We start from the raw sequence: 25,022 nt of genomic DNA, 5'->3' as shown, positions 1-25,022 counted from the left end.
CCCCAGTGCTGAGATTATAGGCAGGCACCACTGGGCCCAGTCTCAAGTGCAGTCTCAGCACGCCCCAGGGGCGGGGCCAGCACAGCATGCTGGGGATGGAACCCTGGTCCCTGTGTCTGCCTAAGCATATGCTTTAATCTGCTGAGCTATCTGGGCGGCCCTCTGTCAAGCTTAAATTTTAAAGCCTTTTCCTTGACTTGACTGCCTTGTAAGACTCTAGAAATAGAAAGAGTATTAGCAATGAATTCATATGAAAATGATTTTGTAAAATTTGCAAAAATAAAATATTTTAACCAAACAGTCTTATAAAGCCCCGTTTATTTTCCCTTTAACTATTCTTTTTTTTTCATTGTCCCAAATTTATTGACATTTTAGCATCGCAAAAAGATTCAAACAGCTCCATGTGGTGTTTTGAAATTCATCCCGACGGTAGGCTGTGTGACCTGCAGGTTGGAGAGGCTGCCGAAGTCCAAAAGCTTCAGCATTTCTTTAGTGTCAGGATCTACTTCAGTGATTTCCTGCTCCAAGGCTGAGACCTCAGGGATGTAATTATCTCTCCTTTCTCTCTCCTCCTCCTGCAACTTGATGGAGATTCCCCGTACAGGGCCCCTTTGTATCTGCTTCATCAGATATGTGACATAGCCTGCTATCTTGTTGCGGAGCTTCTTGCTGGGGATGATAGTGATTTCCTCGCACATGCATTTGTTGGTGTGCAAGTCGTTTCCCAGGCGCGTATAGTACTTCTCAATGATGACGTGGGCTGCCTTCTTCACTGTCTTGGTACGAACGCGGCCCATGTTGACGGGTCCCAAGGAAAGAGCACTTTAACTGTTCCTTTAAAGTTTGCTTTTGTGTTGGGTTGTATCAGAGTGGGAAGGAACATTTTGGAGATCTTACTAAGAAATGTTAATTTAAGGATGTATTTATTTTAGGATTAGTAGGTTATTTGGCTATGTGTGGTTCCTGATTACCACACATAACAATGTTTTTTATACTTAGTGGATAGTGTATAGAGCTTTTACTAGGAATTGTGGTAAGGAATGGCCTCCTAACATACTTCCTAGCTTCCCAAAATGTCTTCCTGTGATCCGTGGTGCTGACTCAGTGTCATAACCTGAAGGTGTAGGGCCTAGTGTAAAACTAGCAAATGAATGAAGCAACTCAAAAGGATTTAAGATTAGTCATTGTATAAGTGAACTTGAAAAGGATTGAAGTCTTATAGCTTACATATAAAAAACTCAGTGTCTTCCCCAAATTTGAAAATAATTCTAAAAGTTATTATTTTCCTGTTTTTTCCCCCCTCCTGTTTAGCTGCTTATCTTTTTTTTTTTTTTTTTTTTCGGAACCGGGGATTGAACTCAGGCCCTTGCACTTGCCAGGCAAGCGCTTATTCTACTGAGCTATTTCTCCAGCCCCCTTAGCTGCTTATCTTGCCTGGTGGATTTTCTATTGGGATTCTTTTAATTTTTGTCTTTGTTGTTTTTTTCTAGAATATTTTGAAAATTTATGAGTGTTTGGTAGGTGGTCATGAATTTCTACATATGTCCTTTATCATGAAGATACCTTATTTCTCCATTAACTTTGCAATATTACTTTTTTTTTTTTTTTGACGGAACCAGGGATTGAACTCAGGCCCTTGCACTTGCCAGGGAAGCACTTATTCTACTGAGCCATCTCCCCGGCCCCTGCAATATTACTTTGTGGGGTACCTCAGTCTGGATGGGAAGTTGTTTTCTTTCAGGGCTTGAAATACTTCACTATAAGCTCTCCTTGACTTGAGGGTTTGTGTGATGAGAAGTCTGCCCTGATTCTAGTGGATTTTCCTTTATAGGTGATTTGTTTCTTTTGTCCACCAACTTTTAATATTCCATTCTTGTGTTGAATTTTCAGCATCATGACTATTCGTATATCTAGAGGTAGGATTTTTTTTCTCAATTTTCTGTTATATATGCCTCACTTATCTGTATGTCGAAATTTTTTCCTTTCTTGAGATGTATTCTGCTATTAACTTCTCTGAACTGGATTTTTATCTCCTATGTGCTGTGTGTGTGTTTTTTTTTTTTGGATGCTGTATTTTAATTTATTTTGTTTTATGTATTATAGCACAGGGTCTATAGGGTCTCACTACACAGTTCGGATTCGTAGTTATCCTGTTTTCAGCCTCCCAACCCCTGGGATTACAGGCGTGTGCCACCATGCCCAGTCTTAGTCACCTATCTCAGCATGCCCCAGGGGCAGGGCTGGCATAGCACTCCGGGGATTGAATCCCGGTCCATACGCCTGTCTAAGCAGGTGCTTTAGTCCGCTGAGGTATTTGGCCGGCCCTTGTGCTGTCTTCTGATTTTTCATTGTTTCCAGTTAATCTTGTTTTAACCATGTCCTCTGTTTTTATGGCCTTCATCCCTTTAGTTATCTGTGGAATTATTTATGATTTGTCTTTTTTTTTTTTCTGTGTGTCTTTAGAGCAGGTTTGGCTGGCTTGAATTGTGGGGACCGAACCACAGCAACCTGAGCCTGACTGCTTTGTTGAAGCAGCCCCTTAAAGAACTAAGCTAAGGGGCAGGCCCCCATGATTTGTCTTTTATAGAGATTCATCAGTCCCCTTTCTTCCTTTTGCTCCCATTTAAAAAAGTTCAGTTGGGTGCCTTTTGATTTCTTCTATGTCAGTGCCCTCCAGATTTGCCTCAGTTGAGCTGGAGGTCTGAAATTGCATTCTGCTTCCATGATTTCTCATTTTCTGTGTTTCAAAATTTGTTTTCTACGTTGAGGCTTATAAATTATTTATGGTGTATAGCTTTCATACTAATACTGAGACGTCTTTAGGAAAGGATTACTCTTCAGAGATGTCTTCTAGGTATATCTGTTTTAGCTTTTGAACCTGACTCAAGATCCTGCCTTTTCTTTTTTGTTGTTGTTGTTGTTTTTGATTTTGGTACTGAGGACTGAAACCAGGGCTTCCAGCTTGCTAGGCAAGCATTCTACTGCTGAGCCAAATCCCCAGCCCCTTTTGTCATCTTTTTGTTGTTGTTGTTTCTGGATCCTGTCCTTTCAATTCATTAGGGATGAGAGGTTGGTGCTTGTTTGGTCTAGCACCTAGCTTTTTGGTACTGGGCTATGGTATTGTTAACAATCTTGATATTAGCATGCTAGGAAGAACCACTGATCACAACGATATCACTGTGGCTAAAGTAGCACAATTAATAATCTATAGTAAAGACCAGCCAAATAGCTCAGCAGCGGGGGCAGGGGTGGTGTTTGATCCCGGGGTGTGCTGAGACAGCACTCGAGACTGGGTGTTTTGGTGCCTGCCTGTAATCCCAGCTCTTGGGAGGCTGTGACAGGTGGATCACTACAGTCTGAGCTAGTTGTGAGACCCTGAACACCCTGTAGACCCTTCACTAAAATACGCCCCCCTGGGGCTGGTGAGATGGCTCAGTGGTCTAAAGCACCTACCTAGAACAAGCTTAGCAAAGCACAGGGACCGCGGTTCAATCCCCCAGCACCACATGCCAGCCAGCCCCGCCCCCTGGTGGGCTGAGCTGGCCACACACACACATACACATACATAAATAAATAGAAACAAATTAAATAAAATAAAATACCCCTCCCCAAAAATCTATAGTATCAAGCATAGTTGAGAAAATAACAAACTGTGATACCTGTTAATATGATACCTTTAACTATAGGCCCAGGATGTATAGTTATATAACAAAATCTAAAACAACCCAGAAAATTATATACAATAAATATCCACTTAGTATATTGATTTTACCTTTAAGGCAGAAATTTTGTAGTGGTAAAAGGAAAAAAGTAGAAAAAGAAAAGAGAAAGATTAGAAACAAGGCTATAGAACAAAGGAAGATTATCCAAATTTCAGGAAGCTGGTAAAGAGAATGGAAGGGAAAGTAAAAAGGAAGAAAGCAAACAAAAACAATGTTCACACAGGCAAAAGCACAAATAAATAATGAAGGGTAAAACAAAGGAATAAAACCAACAAAAAACCCCGGAAGCAAAGAAACAAAGAGATTTCTCTGTAACTTCTAGCCTGTGGTCATTATCTGGAATATAGAGTTTGAGGTAGTATTAAATTTAGGGCATGGCTCTGCTTTCACTGGCAGAGAAAGGAGGCAGATGGAGCCTAGATCTATCCTAGATAATCCCAGGAAGCTTGCAGTAGGATTAGGGCAAGGTGTGTAATTACTACAGATCCCATAGAAATTCAGAAGATCATCAATACCTACTTTGAAAATCTTTAGGGCCAGGGAGATAGCTCAGCTGTCTGGGTGGCTGCCTGGCAAGTGGCAAGATCCAGGTTCGATTCCTGGTACCACATGCCTTTCTGGCCTTGCACCATGCCAGCCACTGAAACCTGGCATGGTGGTGCATCCCTGTAATCCCAGCACTGGGGAGACTGAGACAGGAGGATCACTATGAGTCCGAGCTGTGTAGAGAGACCTTGTACCAAATCAGTCAATCAGTCAATCCATCGATCCATCTATCTATCCTATGTGCACCCTTGTTTATATCCACACAATTTATTTCATAGCTAAATCTTGGAAACTATGCAGATGCCCATCAACTGAAGAATGGATAAAGAAATGCGGTATTTATACACAATGGAGTATTACTCAACTGTAAAACAGGATAAATTTGAGGCTTTTGTCAGTAAATGGATGCAACTAGAGAACATACTCCTAAGTGAAATAAATCAGACCTGCATGTGCAAACATCATACTATCTCCTCAGTGTGAAAACCTGAAAGAGAAAAATGGAATCAGAAGGGTACTGTAGATACTGGGAAAAGGGAATGAACTTATTCAAAAGTAAAGAGTTACTGAGTTGAGGAAGACTGGAGAGGGAGTGGAGGAAAGAGATCTATGTAAACAAGCAGGATGGTTTGGACTACTGTACTCTGCATTTCTGCTGGTCGGTAGAAAGAAGCAGTTAATGCTTTAATGTGTTTTGTCTCCTTTTTTCAATTGTTTGTACTTTTTCTCTTCTTAATTTCTTATACATTTCTTTTTTCTTCCAATGTTACATGGATATATCTGGTAATATGAATAACTGGTTGGAAGATAGCACTATGTATTACAACAAATACTATGCAATTCATATTACTTTGTTAAGTGAAATTCTGGATCACTTGTAATTTTTTCTGTTTTAATTCTAATTTGTACTCTTTAAAAAATAAAAAGCAAATTAAAATTGGATTTGCATAAAAATTAATAAATCTTAAACAAGAAAATCTTTACTCTCATAGGATGGAAAACACAAAATGAACAGATTCCTAGGTACATATGAATTGTCAAAGCTGAATCAAGAAGATATAGGGACTGGGGAGTTAGCTCAGTAGAATAAGTACTTGCCTGGCAAGTGTAAGGTCCTGAGTTCGATCCCTGGTACCATGACAGGAAAAAAAAAATAACAAAAATTCTGAATAACACAATGAAATTGAAAATGTAATTAAAAACTTACCAACAAAGAAAAGCTCAAGCTATGGTAGATACACACCTGAGTTCTACAAGATATTTAGAGATTTAATGCCAGTTCTTCCCAAACACTTCAGTGAAACTGAAAGGGAAGCAATTCTCTCAAACTAATTCCTGGAGGCAAGTATTACTCTGATACCAAAACCAGACAAAGACCCAAACAAAAAAAATAGAACTACTGTTTGCCTAAAGTTTTGGGGCCTGGTGGCATGTGGTACCAGGGATTGAACTTGGGAACTTGCAATTGCCTGGTAGGCTCTTAGACTGCTAAGCTTTCTCTCCAGCCCTCTAACTTTTTATAATGTTTTGACCAATTTCACATGTTTATATCTGATAATTTAAAAAACTAATTTAATGATAACTATATGCAATATAACAGTCGTTGAATTTCTATCACTTGGTTTAGTGAAATTCTGTATCCTTTCTCTTTCTTTCTTTCTTTCTTTCTTTCTTTCTTTCTTTCTTTCTTTCTTTCCTTCCTTCCTTCCAGACAGCATCTCATTATGCAGTTCTGGCTGGCGTTGTGCTCACTTTGTATCCTAAGCTGGTCTTGAATGCACAAAAATCCTCCTGCCCCAGTTTATAGAGTACTGGGATTATAGGTGTGCACCACTATGCCCAGCTTGAAGCTTTTTTTTTTTTTGGTAGTACTGGGGATCAAACTTGGCATGTTATACTTGCCAGGCAGGTGCTTATGCTACTGAGCTATATCACTGGCCCCTGTGTATCATTTCTTTCCTTTTTAAAAAATATATATATTATCTATTTTTATTGTCACATCTGTTGCTCAGATTAACAGCTATAGTTATGTAGGATTGGACATATGATTGAATGTTACCGCTTGCTTTCAAGAAATCTTAAATACTTGTTCTTGTCTTTTTTTTTGCATTATTTCTTTTTTTTGTATTGTTTTTTAGGGAAGGGTCTACAGGGTGTTCAGGATCTCACTACTAAATCGGACTCATAGTGATCTGCCTGTTCACAGCCTACTAAGAGCCGGGATTACAGATGCGTGCCACCACGCCCCATCTCAATTGCTGTCTCAGTGCGCCCCATGCGTGCCACCATGCCCTGTCTCAATTGCTGTCTCAGTGCGCCCCAGGGGTAGGGCCAGCATGGCAGGCCCGCCCCCACTGCACCTGTTTGCAGGCACTTTAATCTGCTGAGATATTTGGCTGGCCCTTCTTAGTATTATTTGGAATGTGTTCTTTAATAGTATTTTGTATTTTTTTTCTCTCTTTTTTTTCTTTTTTGGCGGAACCGGGGATTGAACTCAGGCCCTTATTCCACTGAGCCATCTCCCCGGCCCCTGTGTTCTCTTTAAGAATGAAAAACCCCCAAAGAAATCGCCTGTGAAAAGGCAGAAAAGAAATTTTTTTTAATTTTTTTAATTTTTTTTATTTATTTGAGAGAGAGAGAGAGAGAGAGAGAGAGAGAGAGAGAGAGAGAGAGAGGTGTGTGTGTGGCCAGCTCAGCCCACCAGGGGGCGGGGCTGCCTGGCATGTGGTGCTGGGGGATTGAACCGCGGTGCCTGATGCTTTGCCAAGCTTGTTCTAAGTAGGTGCCTTAGACCACTGAGCCATCGCTCCAGCCCCAGAAAAGAAATTTTTGTTGTGAATTTTTGATTTTAGGCTGTCATCTTTTGTCAGTTCATTCATTGACTTCTTTAAAGTAGTGACCTTTATTTATGTTAGTCAAATAGGGTAAATTGTGTGTGTGTGTATACATGTATATATATATTTTATATTTTATTGATGTTAAGGAGAAAAAAGGCAAAATAGCAAGGAAACAGTTTCAAAACAGGTTAGTAGGGGCCGGGGAGATGGCTCAGTGGAGTAAGCGCTTCCTTGGCAAGCGCAAGGGCCTGAGTTCAATCCCCAGTCCTGCAAAAAAAAAAAAAAAAACCAAAACCAAAAACAAAACAAAACAAAAAAAAAACAAAACAAAAAACAAAACAGGTTAGTAGAACATTTACAATACTTAATACATTGCAATTGTTGTCTTCATAGTAGTTATTCAGAGAAGATGTAGCAATGATAGCAATGTCTAAACAATATTAGTACAAACCTTTCTTCTCATTGAAGTAAGAGAAAGTAGCTGTTTATCTGTTCTATCTTATAGATATCTTTTTTCTGCTACAAACAGTCCCTTATTTATATTCCTCTTTTTTGTTTTGTTTTGTCAGAGATGGGTATTCCACTGCTGTTAGAGAAGCTGTATTTGGAGAAGTCTTTATTTTATTTTATTGAGAAACAAATATGAATGAGACAGTTTCAAAGCTGATTAATAGGACAGTTTCGTTAATCAATACATTGTACATTGTTATCTTCTTAGTGGTTATTCATAGTACAAGAAGCAGTCAGGATATCCTGTCCAAACACTATTAGTACACATCTTTCTTCTCATTGAATTAAACTAAAGTAGCTGTATATCTATCCTATTTTGTATATACAAATACAAAATGTTCTTTCCTTTGTATCCCCCTTTTTTTTGTTTAGTCCTGTTAGAGGCGGGTATTCTAATGGCATCTAAATACTGTAGGTGCTTTAATTCAGCAAAGCAAACCAACACTGTCCAGCAGTCTATAATAGTAGTGGGTTGTCCTCAGAAGTTATTGACTTGAGACTTTTACAGCTCAACGTATTAATATGGCTTTACTTTATATATCTTGTTTTTATACTTTTCTGCTGGATGGTAAAGACGAAGATAAAGCAAGACCCATATAACAAGAAATGTAACTTTTGTATCTGATAAGGTCAGTCAAATCCCCTCAGGATTTATCCTGTAACCCTGTACCGCAGGTTGCAGATCCTTTGTCTGTGTCAGCCATGAGGATGAGTCACGGCCATTGCTTGACCAATTTGCTTTCTGTGAAAGCCTGAGAGAATGTTTTCTCTCCATGTGACTCTCCTTAGGCACACTCTACATCATCGATCACATTCCTCTGTGGCTCCATAATCTCCTTGATCAGAAAATTTGGGGCACAACTGAGTTACATAATGTTACAGTACAGGTTCTCCTATGTCCTGAGTCTTCACTGACCTTGAAAGGCTAGGGCCAAAATGTTGGCTGAGTTTGCAGCCCTTCCTTTTCTCCAATTTTTGATCTGCAAACTTAGATTGTTAACCCTCCAGAAGAGAAGCTTATTAATAACCTGCAACATATGCAGTTTGGTTTACCCTATCTGTCTAAATATCAAACATCTTAGGCATAACATGGAGCAGGTATTTTCCATTAAGTGTTGATACGTTGAACTTGAAATCCTTACAGAATATGAAGGAAAAATAATTTGAAAAAACTAGAAATAAGAATTTACATATTTTAGAAAGAAATTTAGAAATCTAATCATATACAGAATTGTAACAGGACAGACCTGTGACATTTTTTTTTCTTTTTCTTGTCTTTTTTTTCTTTTATTACCCTTTTTTTAAAGAAAAAAAAACTTTTACTTGAGAGACAGTATGGTAATAATTGGTATGTCATGACAAGAAGTACGTATTTAGAAGACCAAAATGACAGGCATTCCAAGCGTGATCCTTCTATTACATATTGCTATCTTCAGTGCAACTGCTTGATTCACAGGTATCAGCATATATGGTTAGTCAGGGTGAGAATCCTACTAGTTAACTTCTAATTTCAAAAACTTGCTGATATTTCTCAGGATCATTGCCTTACCTATCTTGTGCATATAAATGCATGACTTTGCCCCTGTCATGTTTCCCAGCTTTTCTCCTTGCCCACTTGTCATTGTCTAATCCTCAATGGAGAAGTCTTTAAGGACTTTTTCACACTTGAAACCAGTTTAAAGGTTGTAGGTACTTGAATTCAGCAAAATAACCCAATATAGTCCGGTAGTCCACATTAGTAGTGGGTTATCAGCAGAAGTGGCATTTGTGAGAAGTTGTTGACTTGAGTCTTTTACATCTCAGCTTATTAATATGGCATTACTTTTTATACCTCGTGGTTATATTTTTCTGCTGGATGGTTAAGACCAAGTTAGGGGCTGGGGAGTTGGCTCAGTAGAATAAGCGCAAGGGCCTGAGTTCAATCCCCGGTTCTGCAAAAAAAAAAAAAAAAAAAAAAAAAAAGAAAAAGAAAAAAAGACCAAGTTAAAAAGACATATAATTAAGTATGTAATGAGTTGGGACCAGCCAGAGAGAGTTTTTTTTTAATGTATGTTTATTTTTAAAGAATACAAAATAGTGATAGAAAAAAAGCAGAAGAAACAATACACAATTTCACTAAACAGGAATTCAACAATGGTTGCTGTATTACATGATGCTATTTTTAAATTAGTTGTTCACATTACCAGATATAAATGTGTAAGGTACATTTAAAGAAAAAAAAAACAATAATGAGGAAGTTATAAGAAATTCAAAAGAGGAATAAAGAAGAAAAAATTAGAGTAAAAAAATTTTAAGCACTAACTGCTCCTTTCAAAAGACCAGCAGAAATTCGCAATAAAATTATCCAAAGTATTCTACATTTATACCTTCTTTCATTTGTCCTTTTTTGAATCCCAGTTTTTCCTTCCCACTGAACAATTTCTTTCCCTTTCCCAGTATCTGTTGTACCTTTTATTTTTTTAATTTTTATTGAGAAGCAAATAGCAATGAGACAGTTTCAAAAATCGATTAGTAGGACAGTTTCAATAATTAATACATTGCATATTGTTGTCTTCGTAGTGGTTATTCATAGTATAAGAGGCAGACCTGATATCCTGTCCAAACACTATTAGTACAAATCTTTCTTCTCATTGAATTAAGAGAAAGTAGCTGTATATCTATCCTATTTTATATATACAGATCGTCCTTCATTTGTATCCCCTTTTTTGTTTAGTTTTGTCAGAAATGGGTATTGTCATTTAAATATTGTAGGTGCATGAATTGAGAAAAATAATCCAATATAGTCCAGTAGTCCCTAATAGTAGTGGGTTATCCGTAGGACTGGCAATGTCAGAAGTTGTTGACTTGAGCTCAGCATATTAATATGGCTTTATTTTTTATATTCATTTTTATACTTTTCTGCTGGATGGTTAAGACCAAGATAAAGCAAGACCTATATAACAAAAAATGTAACTTTGGTATCTGATTAGGTCAGTCAAATCCCCTCAGGACTTATCCTGCAACCCTGTACCACAGTTTGTAAATCCTTTGTCAGTGTCGGCCATCTGGATGAGTCATGGCCATTGCTTGACCAATTTGCTCTCTGTGAAAACCTAAGAGAATGTTTTCTCTCTATGTGACTCTCCTTAGGCACACTGTACGTCATCAATCACTTTCCTCTGTGGCCCCATAATCTCCTTGATTAGTAAATTTGGGACACAACTGAGTTACATGATGTTAGAGTACAGGTTCTCCTATGTCCTGAGTCCTTACTGACCATGAAAGGCTAGTAAAAAAATGTTGGCTGTCCTTGCAGCCCTTCTTTTTCTCTAATTTTTCGTCTGCAAACTTAGGTTGTTAAACCTCCAGAAGAGAAGCTTATTATTATTACCCTACAACATACACACTTGAGCTTAATCTCACTATCTGTCTGAATATCAAACATGTTAGACATAACATGGAACAGGTATTTTTCATGAAGTATTGATATGTTCAACTTTAAATCTCTACAGAATGTGAAGAAAAAAATAAAAAAAATAAAAAATAGGGGCTCAGTGGAATAAGCACTTCCCTGGCAAGCACAAGGTCCTGAGTTCAATCCCCTGTTCTGCGAAAAAAAATAGTAATAGACTATCACATATTTTTATATAGAAATTTAGAAATCTAACCATATACAGCATTGTAGCAGGACAGTCCTATGACAGCATTTTTCTTGTCTCTTGTTTTCATTTATTACCCTTATTTAAAAAACAAACATTTACTTGAGAGACAGTATGGCAGTAATTGGTATGACATGACAAGCAGTATGTATTTAGAAATCAGAATGACAGGCATTGCAAGCATGACCCTACTGTTACACATTGCTATCTTCAATGCAGTTGCTTAGTTCACAGGTATCAGCATATATAGTTAGTCAGGGTGAGAATCCTACCAAATAACTGCTAGTTTCAAAAATGTGCTAATGTTTCTTGGGATCATTGCCTTAACCATCTTGTGCATATAAATGTATGGTTTTGCCCATGTCATGTTTCCTAGTCTTTCTCCTTGCCGTCTCTTCATTGTTTAATCCTTAAGTTCTCACTTTCCTTTTAATTGTATTATACCTTTCTATTTTTATTTCTTCTTTTGGGTTCTTACACTAGGGAGACTATGCGATATTTACACATGTGGGTCTCGTTTATTTCACTCAAGAGTATATCTTCTAGTGGCATCCACTTAAATATAAAAGGTTCGAGGTTTTTTTTTTTTTTTTTTTTTTTTTTTTTTTTTTTTTTGCTGTACCCTCTGCTTCTGGATAAAAGTTGAGAGATTAAGTATATTCTTTTTTCATACTAAAAAGTATGATTTTCTAGGATTGTCATTTTTCCATGTAGAACAGTGCCTTTATTCATGTACAGTAGTCTACATTTATTCATGTGCAGAAGTCTACATTTGTTCAAATGCAGTTAATGTCATTTTCTTCTGGAACATCATTGTAACTCTCTGAACCCTGAATTTCTTGAGACTTCATTCCCTTTAGATTTAGAACCACTGTCTCCAGTCTCTTATGTCCAGCAATAGAGTTTTGTTTAAATGAGCCCTTTTTGTCCCTGTATGTAGCCTGCTGCTAGTGCATTGGTAACACAGCAGTCAGCGATTTCATCCATTGAATTCTTCACCTAAGTCATAACCTTCTGCAGGCTAGGGTTCACAGAGTTTCTATTAAATCAGTTGTTAATTGAAAACTTGGGCAATGGAAGTGGTAACAAAAATACTGACAGTTAAAAATAATGGTTCACAAAAAAGCAACAAAGAATTTCAGGCACCCAAATTCAGAAAATATTTCTTTGTTTCATACCAGTACATTAAATACATGTTGCAACATATGACGTACTGAATCATGAAGACTTATGCTAACTTAAGTATTAATCTCAGTATTGCTTATGTTTATACAATGTGATGTTATCATTTAATATGTCTATTATATGTTGCAGTGGATATATTAAATGCATTTGTTTGGTTAATGATTTTTTGTTTTGGAACCGGGGATTGAACTCAGGTGCTTGTGCTTGCCAGGGAAGTGTTTATTCCACTGAGCCATCTCCCCGGCCCGCTGGTTAATGATCTTAATTGGGGCTTATTTTGGGGGAGCAGAGGTTATATTATGAGCAATTTGGAAAATTATTCTAGTGCTTAATTTCCTATACAATTTTATTTTTGTGGCAATTAGTACACATACATTATTGTTTTCATAAAACAGTAATATAATTGGTATTGATACTGTATGTGTAAGTTAGGCTTATATCATAAATTATAAATTTCTTGATTCAAAAATATGTCATTGGTGATAGATAATGCATGTTAGAAATTCAGGATCACTGCTGAGTCACTTTTCTGATTTCAGTCTCCACACCTGCTTTTAAGTTTCGAAAACCTGTTTATTTTATTTTGAATTGTTACATGGAAATAAGTACCATAATTTTCACTGTATAAATCTTTTACCCTCATACTACAGCATGGGTCCGTATCTAGAAATGGGACCTTTAAGGAAGTAATTATATTAAAATGAAATTATTAGGTGGGGCTCTCATCTAATGTAATTAGTGGCTTTTCTAGAGGAAATTTGGACATAGACAAGCACAGAGGGAGATTACATGAAGCCACAGAAAGAAGACAATAAAGAAAGGCCTTATTAGACCCTGGCCTTGCCAGCACCTTGATTTTAGACTTCCAGCCTTTAGAACTAGGAGAAAATAGATTTGTGTCATTTAGGCCACCAATTTGCAGCACTCTGTTAGGGCCACCTACTCAGACTAAGTCAGTGCCACTGCTAATGTCACCCCCCTCTCATCCAGCCACAGTTCTCACCCTAGCTGGGGTTATAAGGCACCCCTTCCCCCTTCAGGCATAGGGGAAAGGAGGTAGGGCTCTCTGTTCTTGCTTCCCTGTCACAGTGTGTTTCACCAAACTGTGCCTATGCCTTGGAAACTACCTAAATTAAATTCTTTGTTAACTGGTACAGGGCACCAGGTGTTACTTGAAGGTACTTAGATGGGTTCATTTGTTTCTATTACAACTTTCTCAAGCTGATTTTAAAACACAGTCTCATCTGCCTGGAAAACCCCATTGAGTACATACCCTCTCGCGCCACATTATCGTATACAAAGCATTTTCTAGAATTTTTATGGTGTCAAGAAGCTAGAAGTTAACTTTGCAAAAATAACGACGCTGAGCCTGTCCAGCCTGGGTAACACTGCCAGTGGACTTCCTAGTGCAGAGCTGTCTGCTCTGAAAATGAAATGCACGCTATGGGAAGAACCCTTTTTTTTTTTTTTTCAGAACTGGGGATTGAACTCATGGGAGGAACACTTTGAAAGGGATATTTAGAGACATTTCCACCATTTTATAAATTTGTCTTTCAAAATATTATTATCTTTGTTATAAATTCTAATATATATATGCATTTGAAAAACCGAGAAATTTTTCTGAAATCTAAAATATTACAAATGTAGAATGTTACTGTCAATCAAACTGTTATCCATCAATTTATATATATGTATCAATTATATATACTATGAATACATATAATATATATATACATATATATAAAGCAATATCTGTTTATGTAAAAATGGTGCATCAATAAAAAGACATTCTTTTCATATTTCAATAAAAAAATCTTTTACATCCTTTTTGAGATTGATTCCAAAGTATTTCATTTTTTGGATGTTATTGCAAAAGGTGTGGTTTCCCTCATTTTTCTGTCAGTGTGTTCATTTTTAAAAAAATTTTATTTATTTATGTGTGTGTGTGTGTGTGTGTGTGTGTGTGGCCAGCTCAGCCCACCAGGAGGCAGGGTTGGCTGGCATGTGGTGCTGGGGGATTGAACCGCAGTCCCTGTGCTTTGCTAAGCTTGTTCTAAGTAGGTGCTTTAGACCACTGAGCCATCTCACCAGCCCTTTTTTTATGAGCAGAATATATTTATTGAGAGAAAGAAAGCTCCTGTCCAAGAGAGGGAGAGGAGGGGGCCAAGCGGGTAGTTCCCCCAGAGTGTTTATTTTTTTGTGTACAAAAATGCTACTGATTTTTGGGTGTTGACTTTGTATCCTGCTATGTTGCTGAATTTGGTAATTAAATCTACAAGACTCTTGGTGGAGTTTTTGGGGTCCTGTATGTAGAGTATCATGTCATCTACAAATAATGAAAATTTGACTTCTTTTCCAGTCCTTATTCCTTTTACTTCTCTCTCTTGTATAATTGCTCTGGCTAATGTTTCCAGAAGAATATTGAATAGGAGCGGAGACAGTGGACATCCTTATCTTGTTCCTGATTTTAAAGTGAAGACCATTAGTATTATGGCCTTATTTGCCCATTTAGTATTATGTTGACTGTTGGTTTATCATAGATGGCTTCTATCAGGTTGAGATATAGACTATTCCAGTTTTCTGTAGGGTTTTTATCATGAATGAGTATTGGACAAAAATTTTTTCTGTATCTGTTGAGGTGCTTATGTGGTTTTTGTTCTTGTTTCTATTGATGTGGTGTATTACATTTATGGATTTGCATATGTCGAACCATCCCTACATTTCTGTAATGAATCCCACTTGGTCATGATGTATAATGTTCTTGATGATTTGCTGCATTGTTTGCTAGTAGTTTATTGAAGATTTTTGTGTCTATATTCATTAGAGAGGTTGGCCTGCAGTTCTCTTTTTTAGTCAGATCTTTCTCTGGTGTTGGAATCAGAGTAATACTTACCTTGAGGAATGAGTTTGGGAGAATTGTTTCCTTTTCAATTTCACTGAAGAGTTTGAGAAATGTTGGCATTAAATCTTCTCTAAATTTCTAATAGAATTCTGCTGTGAATCCATTGACACTTGTAAATTTTGAAGTTGCTTAGAAGTTTTTAATCTTGCTTCAGCCTCCCAGAATGCTGGTTTTACACTAAAAAGGAATTTCAGTGTGATAAAACTTTAGCCAAAAACTTTTCCCAAAATGACTTTGTAAAACTGAGGAAATATTGGAATATCCAAATTTTCCATTCTTAAACCACAAAGAAATTTGTGTTATTTTATTTTATTTATTTGTTCATTTATTTATTTATTTGATACAAGGTTCCCTATGCAGGTCAGCCTAATAGTGATCCTCTTTTCTCAGCTTTCTCAGTGCTGGGATTATAGGCATGGGCCACCATGCCTGGCTTCTGGGCCAGCAAGGTACGACCAGGGTTCTGGAGCCAGCATGGCATGTGGTACTGGTACCGGGGATCAAGCTCAGGTCCTTGTGCTTGCCAGGGAGGTGCTTAGACCACTGAGCTATCTCTCCAGCCCAAATTTTGTTTTCTAAGTCTATTTATTTATTTATTTATGTGGAACCGGGGATTGAACTCAGGCCCTCACACTTGCCAGGAAAGCACTTATTTATTCTACTGAGCCATCTCCATCTCCCCAGCCCCTTCTAAGTCATTTTAAATGTAAACAAGGTTGGAAAAAATGTAAAATGTATCAAAGGGAACTCAAATACAGGAGTGATATTTTGTTCAAACAATATAAAAGTGTCATGGCTTTCAATTGTTTTCTTTTACATCATTTATTTTTTTTAAGTTTTATTTATTTTTTATGTGTGTGTTTGTGTGTGTGTGTGTGTGTGTGTGTGGCCAGCTCAGCCCACCAGGGGGCGGGACTGGCTGGCATGTGGTGCTGGGGGATTGAACTGCGCGGTCCCTGTGCTTTGCTAAGCTTGTTCTAAGTAGGTGCTTTAGACCACTGAGCCATCTCACCAGCCCCTCAGTTGTTTTCTTAAGGTATACAAACTATGTATTGAATAAATCACAGACACATATTTTCAGTTTTTTAAGAGATTAGAAATCATCTGCGCTAATCACTTATGGATAGAAAAGTGTGGTTTGGGGAGTCACATATATCTGCATTTTTTTTTTTTTGTTTTTTGCAGTACCGGGGATTGAACTCAGGACCCTGCACTTGCCAGGCAAGCACTTATTCTACTGAGCTATCTTCCTGGGCCCATATATCTGCATTTGAATCTCAGTTTCATTTTCTTGCCTGGCCTCATGAGCAGTTTTCCAGTTTTCTGGCTTTTCATGTAGGGAAGTGGATAACCCTTGTCTTAATCTGTTGAGACTGCTATAATGACATATTGTAAACAGGGTGGATTGTAACCAATACAATTTTCTTATAGTTTGGGAGATATGGAAGTGTAAAATCTTTGAACCAGCAAATTCAGCATCTGGTGGGGGCTTCCTAGTTCACAGATTGTGTTTTCTCTTTATATCCTCACTTGGGCCAGTAAGATAGCTCAGTGGTCTAACACACCTGAGTAGGCAAATTTAGGCAGGCACAGGGGACTGCGGTTCGATCCCCAGCACTACGTGATGCCCCAGTTCCACCCTCAGGGTGGGCTGAGCTGGCCAAAAAAAAAATCCTTTATCATGTATCCTCATTTGATGAGCCTATGTGCATGAGTGCTCTGGGGCCTCTTTTGTGAAGCCTCTAATCTTAGTCAACTCCCAGTGGCCTTTCCTGAGGTTAGAGTTTCAACAGCAATTTTGTAGGGGAACATGCACACTATAATACCTTTTATTATCTTATAAGAAAAAATGTACAAGAGGAAAATGTTCTGTTGACAACTCAAGAAGTCATATTAACAGGTTTTAGTTTCTATAGAACATTAGAGCTAAAAAGGATTATTTTGCCCAGTATGTCAGGAAACAAACTGTCAAATGTAAGGTTGAGTTTTTTCAAGGTTCTAGCTTTCATATTGGCTGAAAATAGAAGATGCTGTCTTTGTAAATTTATACAGAATTATACAGAAATTGTATGTACCAAAGTTAAATGTGCCTGAATTTCATGATTGATATTTCCAGGGGACATAACACTATAATAATGTAAAGACAACTCCTGTACACATTCAGCATCCTTTCCACCACTATAATGTTATAAAGGCCACAGAATACATTTAGTTTATTTTCTTATCTTTTCTTGCACTACTGCCTTTATCTATATTGTGAATAATCCTCCATCCTTAGTACTTTCTGAGCTCATAAATTAAAGCTGTTATGTTTAATTTCAGAGAAACTGATTTTCTATTATATCAGTATCTTTTCTGAAAATAAACCTAACAGCTTTGGTTCGTAACAAAAATTCTATCTTTTTTTTTTTGTGGAACGGGGATTGAACTCAGGCCCTGTGCTTGCCAGGGAAGCACTTATTCTACTGAGCCATATCCCCAATCCCCTAACAAAAAATTCTGAGAGACAACTCTGGAATACTAGGGGGAGTTGGAGGAGGTGGTTTTGGAAGACTGGCCTATATGAAAAGAAAGCAATGAGACTTAGAATGAGTCCCCAGGTAGCAATTTCCAGCTCTTTTCACAGAGTCTGTTCCTGGTTTTCTTCACCACTGTATACCTAGTATTTCCTTTGTGGCACACAGAGTACTACTGGTGTCTTGCTTCTCAAAGAGAAAGCTCAGGTTTTCCAGAGATTCATAGCAGTGACTTTCCCTTTTGGCTGGTCCTTTGCTTGGGATAATTCAAGTAGGGCTAGCTTTATCGTAGAAAGGTTAATTGAGTTATTTATCTCTGCCACTTTTACTGTAGTAGGTGTGGCAAGGATCACTGGAAAGGTACCTTTCTATTTTGGTTTGAACTGGTCTGTGGGAGTTCCTTCTTTCTAAATTTTTTTTTGAGTATTTTGTCTTGGGGTGGACATAATGTGGTTTTGCTGGGCCAGAAGATGGCCCAACTCTGTTCTCATTATAATTGCATAGTCTCTTGTACTTGTCTTAGCTTAATAAGATACTGTAAGAATCTCAAGGTCTCTGGGTCTACTTTCATATCAGAAGATAGAAATGGCCTCCCATATAAAATCTCCAATGGACTAACATTAGGGTTGTTGGCAGTAATCAGAGTAAGACAAGTAAACTTTGTCTCTTGCCAGGGTTCTTTTCTTTTCTTTCTTTCTTTTTTTTTTTTTTTTTGCAGAACCGGGGATTGAACTCAGGCCCTTGTGCTTGCCAGGGAAGCGCTTATTCCACTGAGCCATCTCCCCAGCCCCTCTTGCCAGAGTTCTGACTGAGCTTGCTTTAGGGTCTGGTTGGGACTCTCAACTTTTATAAAAGACCCCAGCCTTTTAGAATGCAGATGGCACTTTATTCATAAAGCCTTTGCCACTCCCTGAGTTAGAGACATAAAAGAAAGACCATTGCCATTCAGAAGTGTCTAAGTAAACCAGGGAATGGAGAATCTTCAGAAGATTTTTGAATCTAGCAGTTAATTGGAATGATTCTCACCCTGACTAACTATATATATTGACACCTGTGAACTAAGCAACTGCACTGAAGATGGCAATTTGTAATAGTAGGTTCATGCTTGGAGTGCCTGTCATTCTGGTCTTCTGAATCCGTGCTGCTTGTTATGACACGCTGGTTGCTGCCTTGCTGTCTCTTAGGTAGATGATTGTTTAAAAAGGAAGTGGATGGTAAATGAAGGCAGGAAGCAGGAAAAGCAGTTTTGCCGGACTGTCCTGCAACAATGCTGTACATGGTTAGATTTCTGGACCTATGTGTAAACATATATCATTCTTTATTCCTATCGTTTAAATATATTTTAATTTAATTTTTTTTTCGTCATATTCTGTAGGGACTTAAAGTTTAACACATCAATACTTTTTTTTTTTTGGCGGAACTGGGGATTGAACTCAGATCCTTGTGTTTGCCAGTCAAGCGCTTATACTACTGAGCCATCTCCCCGGCCCCTAACATATCAATACTTGATGGAAAATACCTGTTCCATGTTATGCCTAAGATGTTTGATATTCAGACAGATAGTGAGGTTAAGCTCGACAGCCTAGGTTGTATGGTAATAACAATAACCTTCTCTTCTGGAGGGTTAACAACCTAAGTTTGCAGACCAAAAATTAGAGAAAAAGGAGGGCCACAAGGAAAGCCAACATTTTGGCCCTAGCCTTCCAAGATCAATTAAGACTCAGGACATATGAGTCTTGTACTGCAACATCATGTAACTCAGTTGTGTCCCAAATTTTCTGATCGAGGAGAGTATGGGGCCACAGAGGAAAGTGATAGATGATGTAGAGTGTGCCTAAAGAGAGTCACATGGAGAGAAAACATTCTCTCAGGCTTTCACAGAGAGCACATTGGCCAAGCAATGGCTGTGACTCTTCCACATGGCTGACACTGAGGAAGGTTCTACAATCTGAGGTACAGGGTCTCAGGATAAATCCTGAGGGGATTTGACTGACTTTATCAGATCCTAAAGCTACAGTTCTTGTTACATAGGTCTTGCTTTTTCTTGGTCCTAACCATCCAGCGGAAAAGTATGAAAACGAAGTACAAGAAATAAAGCTGTGTTGCTATGTTGAGCTGTAGGGGACTCAGGTCAACAACATCTGACATTGCCAGTCAAGTGGAAGACCCAATACTATTATGGACTGCTGGACTATTTTTGAATATTTTGCTGAGTTCACACACCTATTATATTTAAATGATGGAACTTAACAAAAAAAGGGGATACAGATGAATGACCATTTTGTATCTATGTACTCAAAATGGCTAGGATAGATATATAACTACATTCTCTTAATTCAGTGAATAGAGGGATTTGTTCTTTTTTTTTAAGGAAGGAAAAGTTTATTTAGCTCAGTGTGAGGAGGTTTCAGTCCGTACTGGGCTGACTTCAAGGCAGAGTGGCACACGGCAGAGAGCAGCAGTTCATGCCTGCTCTGACTATCAAGCCTCTCTCTTCCTTGCTTATATTGCACTCAGGCTACCTGCCCCAGGGTGGGTGTAACACTCACACCCATAATCCTAGCATTGGATCGTGAATTAATCACAGACTCTAGAAGCTACCCCAGTGACTGCATGAGGCTTTGGGGGGACAACTAGACACAAACCATAACACTTCCATTAGACACTTAATGCTAGTTACTGTCTCAGACTCTAATCCACCTTTTTCTTGGCTTTTTTCTGATGTCAAGAAGCCTAGACTTTTTTTTTTTTTGTATTTAGGACAGGGTCTAAAGGGTGTTCACGGTCTCACTCTGTAGATCATACTCACAGTGATCCTCCTGTTTACAGCCTCCCAAGTAATCCCCTCCTGGGATTACAGGCGTGCACCACCATTCCCAGTCTTAGCTCACCCTGGGGGCGGGGCCAGCACAGCAGACCTGGGGATCAAACTCCCAAGCCCCTGCATCTGCCTAAACAGGTGCTTTAATCTGCTGAGCTATTTGGCCGGCCAGGGATTTGTTTTAATAGTGTTTGTAAATAGGATATCATGTCTGCATCTTGTACAACAAATAACCACTAGGAAGACAATATGCAATATGTTAATTATTGAAATTGTCCTACCAATTTGATTTGAAACTGTTTCATTGCTATTTGTTTCTCAATAAAATTATGGAAAAAATATACCAGGGAATGATTTGTTTGAGGAGCACCTTGAATACCTCTGTGGCCTTTTCTGAAAGGGTAGGGAAGGCTTTTTTCCAGCCTGGAATGGTGACAATTAGGACCAATATCTGATTAAATCTGTCCAATAGTGTCTTGTGGTTAAAGTATAATTGCCAGACCTCCCCGGGGTATGTCCCTCTCCTCTGTACAGGTTCTAACAATAGATGGTTTGGGCTAGCTAGGGTTATTGTAGGTACAGAGTGGGAAAGCTTTGCAGACCTATTGAGTGGTTGCCAGTAGTCCTAATCCTGTAAAAATTTGAGTAAGCATTTCCAATATAGCTTCTCTTCCCATATGAGAATTATAAAAGGTTTCTATAGGCTTCCACTGTGTATTGAGGAAATACTAATTTGTTTTCTAATCTCACCAGGGTCCCCCTTTAATCCCCGCTTTCCTTGAAGGCCTATTTATATTCCTGGGAAGTATAGACTGGTTTTAATGATTCCTCAGGAACTGGGAATAAGGCTAGAGTAGTGATGGTGAGCATTTTAGAGCTTTCAGTGATACAGTTAGCCTGCTGTGGTACACATGCTACTAGTTTTCCAACACTGAAAAACTTGTGAAGCCATCTTTGCTTCCCTTTCAGCCATGTGATTTCCCAAGGAAAGATTAGACAGGCCTTTTTTGTGCCCCTTACAGTACATGACTATAACCAGCTTGGGAAGGTGGATTGCTTCTTGGAGTTGTAGAATTTCCTTTTTGAACTTTATCGATGATTGCTTATTAGTTAGCAAGCCACTTTCTTTCTAAATTGCTGCATGGGCGTGTAGCACTGGAAACGCTTATTTGGAGTCTGTATAGATACTTACTTTGCTTCTTGCCTTTTCCTAATATTAATGCCTAACTAAGCCCAAGAAAGAGCATTTAGCTCTGCTTTTTGAACAGAGGTCCTTGGAGGAAGGGGTTTGGCTTCAGTTATCTGTTGTGAACTGCTAAGACCATAACCTGCCTTTTCACGTCCTTCTTGGACAAAGATACTTCCATTAGTGAACCACACTTCCTCAGGGCCTTGGGAGGCAGTTCACTGATGTCCTCCCTGCTTGCATAGGTTTTGGGGGATTGCTTGTTCACAAGAATAGCTAACTTCTGTACCTATAAGCATCAAAGAGACAGGATTAAGAGAAGCACAAATTTTTAGAATAACATTAGGGAAGTTTAAGAACAATTGATTCTTGGCAGACTGTTCCCTGTTAACCACAAGTAACCTTTTGTCTCTAGAATGGCACTGATCTGATGAGGAATGAAGACTTCTAGCTTCTTTCCAAAAGTTAATGTTTTTTACCTTTCTCTGTTAGGATATCTGTGGCTGTTCCTGGCCTCAGGTAGGGTGGCCATGAAACAAGTACTCCATCTAACTTTTTGAAAAATATGCCACTGGATGAAGTTCTTATCCTGGTCTTTGGGTCAAGACATTCAAAGCAGTTCCTCTCTTTTGTGATATGTATAGGAAAAGGGTTTACTTAAGTATTCTGAGTGCTGGAGGCTGAGCAGGGGCATGTTTTATTCTCTAAAATTGTCAGTCACTTTTGTTCATTTTAGGAACACAGACTCATCACTTTTGGTAGTCTCATATGAAGGCTTTGCCATAAGTCCAAAATTAGGTAGCCATAGCTAGTCAGAAGCTGGCTATTCCTGGAAGGAATGAAGCTGTTGTTTGTTGGCAGGAGGCTCAAGATCACAAATATCCTGGATCCAGTCCCTGGACAGCTGTCATTCCCCCGGGGTAAGAATATGTCCCAAATAGTGATCTTTCTGGAGGTATATCTAGACCTTTTCCTTGGAGAGTTTGTATCCTTTCTTTTTTTTTAATTTTTTTAACATTTATTTATTGTATGTGTGTGTGTGTGTGTGGCCAGCTCAGCCCACCAGGGGGCGGGGCTAGCTGGCATGTGGTGCTGGGGGATTGAACCGCGGTCCCTGTGTTTTGCCAAGCTTGTTCCAAGTAGGTGCTTTAGACCACTGAGCCATCTCTCCAGCCCCCTGTATCCTTTCTTAACTAGAGAATTGAGGGTTTGTATAGCTTTATGGTTGGATAATTACCACATTGAGCTGGAGATGAGCATATCATCTGCAAACTTTAGGATGCTTCGATGGTTGAGCTAGAGATTCCTTAAGTCTTTTTCTAGCACCTGATTGTAAAGGTGAGGGCTATCTCTAAATGCCTGTGGAAGAACTGTCTAAGTATGCTGCTGTTTTTCTCTTGAGATAGAGTTTTTCCATTCAAAGGTATATAGCAAGTGGTAATCTGAATGGAGGGAAATAGAAAAGAAAGCATCTTTGAGAGCTAAGACTGAGCACCAGTTTGTGTCCCCTAGAATGCGGGAAATAATTATTTATGGTTATGCCACCAGAGGATGGATGTGGGGGAGGGAAAGGGGAGAGTTCTTGTACCATTCTGTATTCTCCTGGGTGTTTTACTAAGGGCGAATGGAAGTATCGCAAGGGGACTGACAAAGGTGTAGGAGGCTATATTTGAGATATTTGTCTATGAGAGAGTGGAGGCCCTTATTAGCCCCTTTTTTAAGATGTCTTGCTAGAACTCACTATGTAGCTCAGGCTGGCCTTGAATTTGCAGGAGTCCTCCTGCCTCAGCCTCCTCACTGCTGGGATTACAGGCATGTACCACCACGCCCAGCTGTGGATCTCCTCTTTGATTAGATACTGCCTTTGGATAGGAAATCAGCTGGGGTGTTGTAATTTTTTTTTGGCTGGCTCAGCCCACTCTGAGGGCAGGGCTGCTGCAGCATGTGGTGCCTGGGATTGAACCGTGGTCCTCTATGCCATCTTAAGCTTGCCTAAGCAGGTACGTTAGACTGCTGAGCTATCTTGCCAGCCCATGGGGGGGCCTTTTAGTTTTATAACTACTGGAACAGCTAAATTTGCCCTTCCAGGTGTATTCCATTATGGTGTACAACAGGATCCACCTGTTGGCTAACTGGTCAGGGAGATCTGGCATTGTCTCACAGGTAAAATTTGTTTTGTCTTTTGTCAGAAGTTGAGAATTACCCTCAATTTTGATAGTAAATATCTTCATAACAAGGGAGTAGGGACTGGGGAGATGGCTCAGTGGAATAAGCGCTTCCCGGGCAAGTGCAAGGGCCTGAGTTCAGTCCCTGGTTCCTCAAAAAAAAAAAAAAAGCAAAACAACAACAAAAACCTCAAGGGAGTAGGTGACATGTGAGAGCATGAGTAGAGAATCAAGTAGGAGTTCCCATGACCCCAGCTCTGGCTGCAGATCTAGACGAGGAGTTTCCAGAGAAAAAAGTCAAGACAGAATGAAGTGATAGAATTGGATCACCCATGACATTCAGGGTTATCCAGAGTTTCTTCCAGGAAATGATGTGTGTGGGCAGGGCATCGTAGGTTCATTGTGCCACCTCACAGTGGGAAGCAGGAGTTTTGGCTGGCCTAACCTCTCTATAGGAAGGGGGGCGGTCAACCCTCTAGAACCACAAAGCAAGCACATTGGCTTCCTCCTACTTAGTGCAGGGCCTAGATGGTGGCTTGTTGTAGTTGCGTGTCCAGTGTCCAGTCTTCTTGCTCTTAAAACAAGAACTCTTTTTCTTGGTTGTCCTTGGGTTTTTCTTTTCCTTAGACAATTTGGGTAAGTTTAAGACCTTTTCATCAAATACCTAAACATTAATTACCAAGTTAAAGGAAGAAATAGAAAGTGAAGTTCAATAATATAAATGAAGGATGTAACTATGTAAATATTGCATACATTTTGAAATTTCCCAATCCAAATGACATTTAGTTATATTTGGAGTTGTTTTTATTATACTAAACAAAGCTTTTCAGTAGGAATTAATAATAGTAGTACCTGTATTTTAACTGCCTTATAAACATTAGTATTCGAGTGCCTCCCCCACCCCGCCCGCCAAGTAGGATTTTCTGCCGAGTTCCGGGAGCCCCCAGACCAAGTCCTAGCCCAGGTCTGGTGAGTGTGCAGAGAGCTTCCTGCT

General features: G+C 38.9%; 1 protein-coding gene and 1 pseudogene across 1 annotated transcript in view; one reads left to right on the top strand and one right to left on the bottom strand.

The window, feature by feature from the left end:
- The window catches only part of Atp7a (ATPase copper transporting alpha), a 173,366-nt gene that overhangs the window by 49,643 nt on the left and 98,701 nt on the right, over positions 1-25,022 (top strand). The window lies entirely within an intron of this gene.
- Positions 385-800, bottom strand: LOC105741239 (annotated as a pseudogene).

This window comes from Octodon degus, unplaced genomic scaffold, assembly GCF_000260255.1.
Source record: "Octodon degus isolate 3935 unplaced genomic scaffold, OctDeg1.0 scaffold00353, whole genome shotgun sequence".
Taxonomy (NCBI): Eukaryota; Metazoa; Chordata; class Mammalia; order Rodentia; family Octodontidae; genus Octodon; species Octodon degus.
Note: the sequence above shows the minus strand (reverse complement) of the source record. Positions and strands in the feature narration are given on the sequence as shown.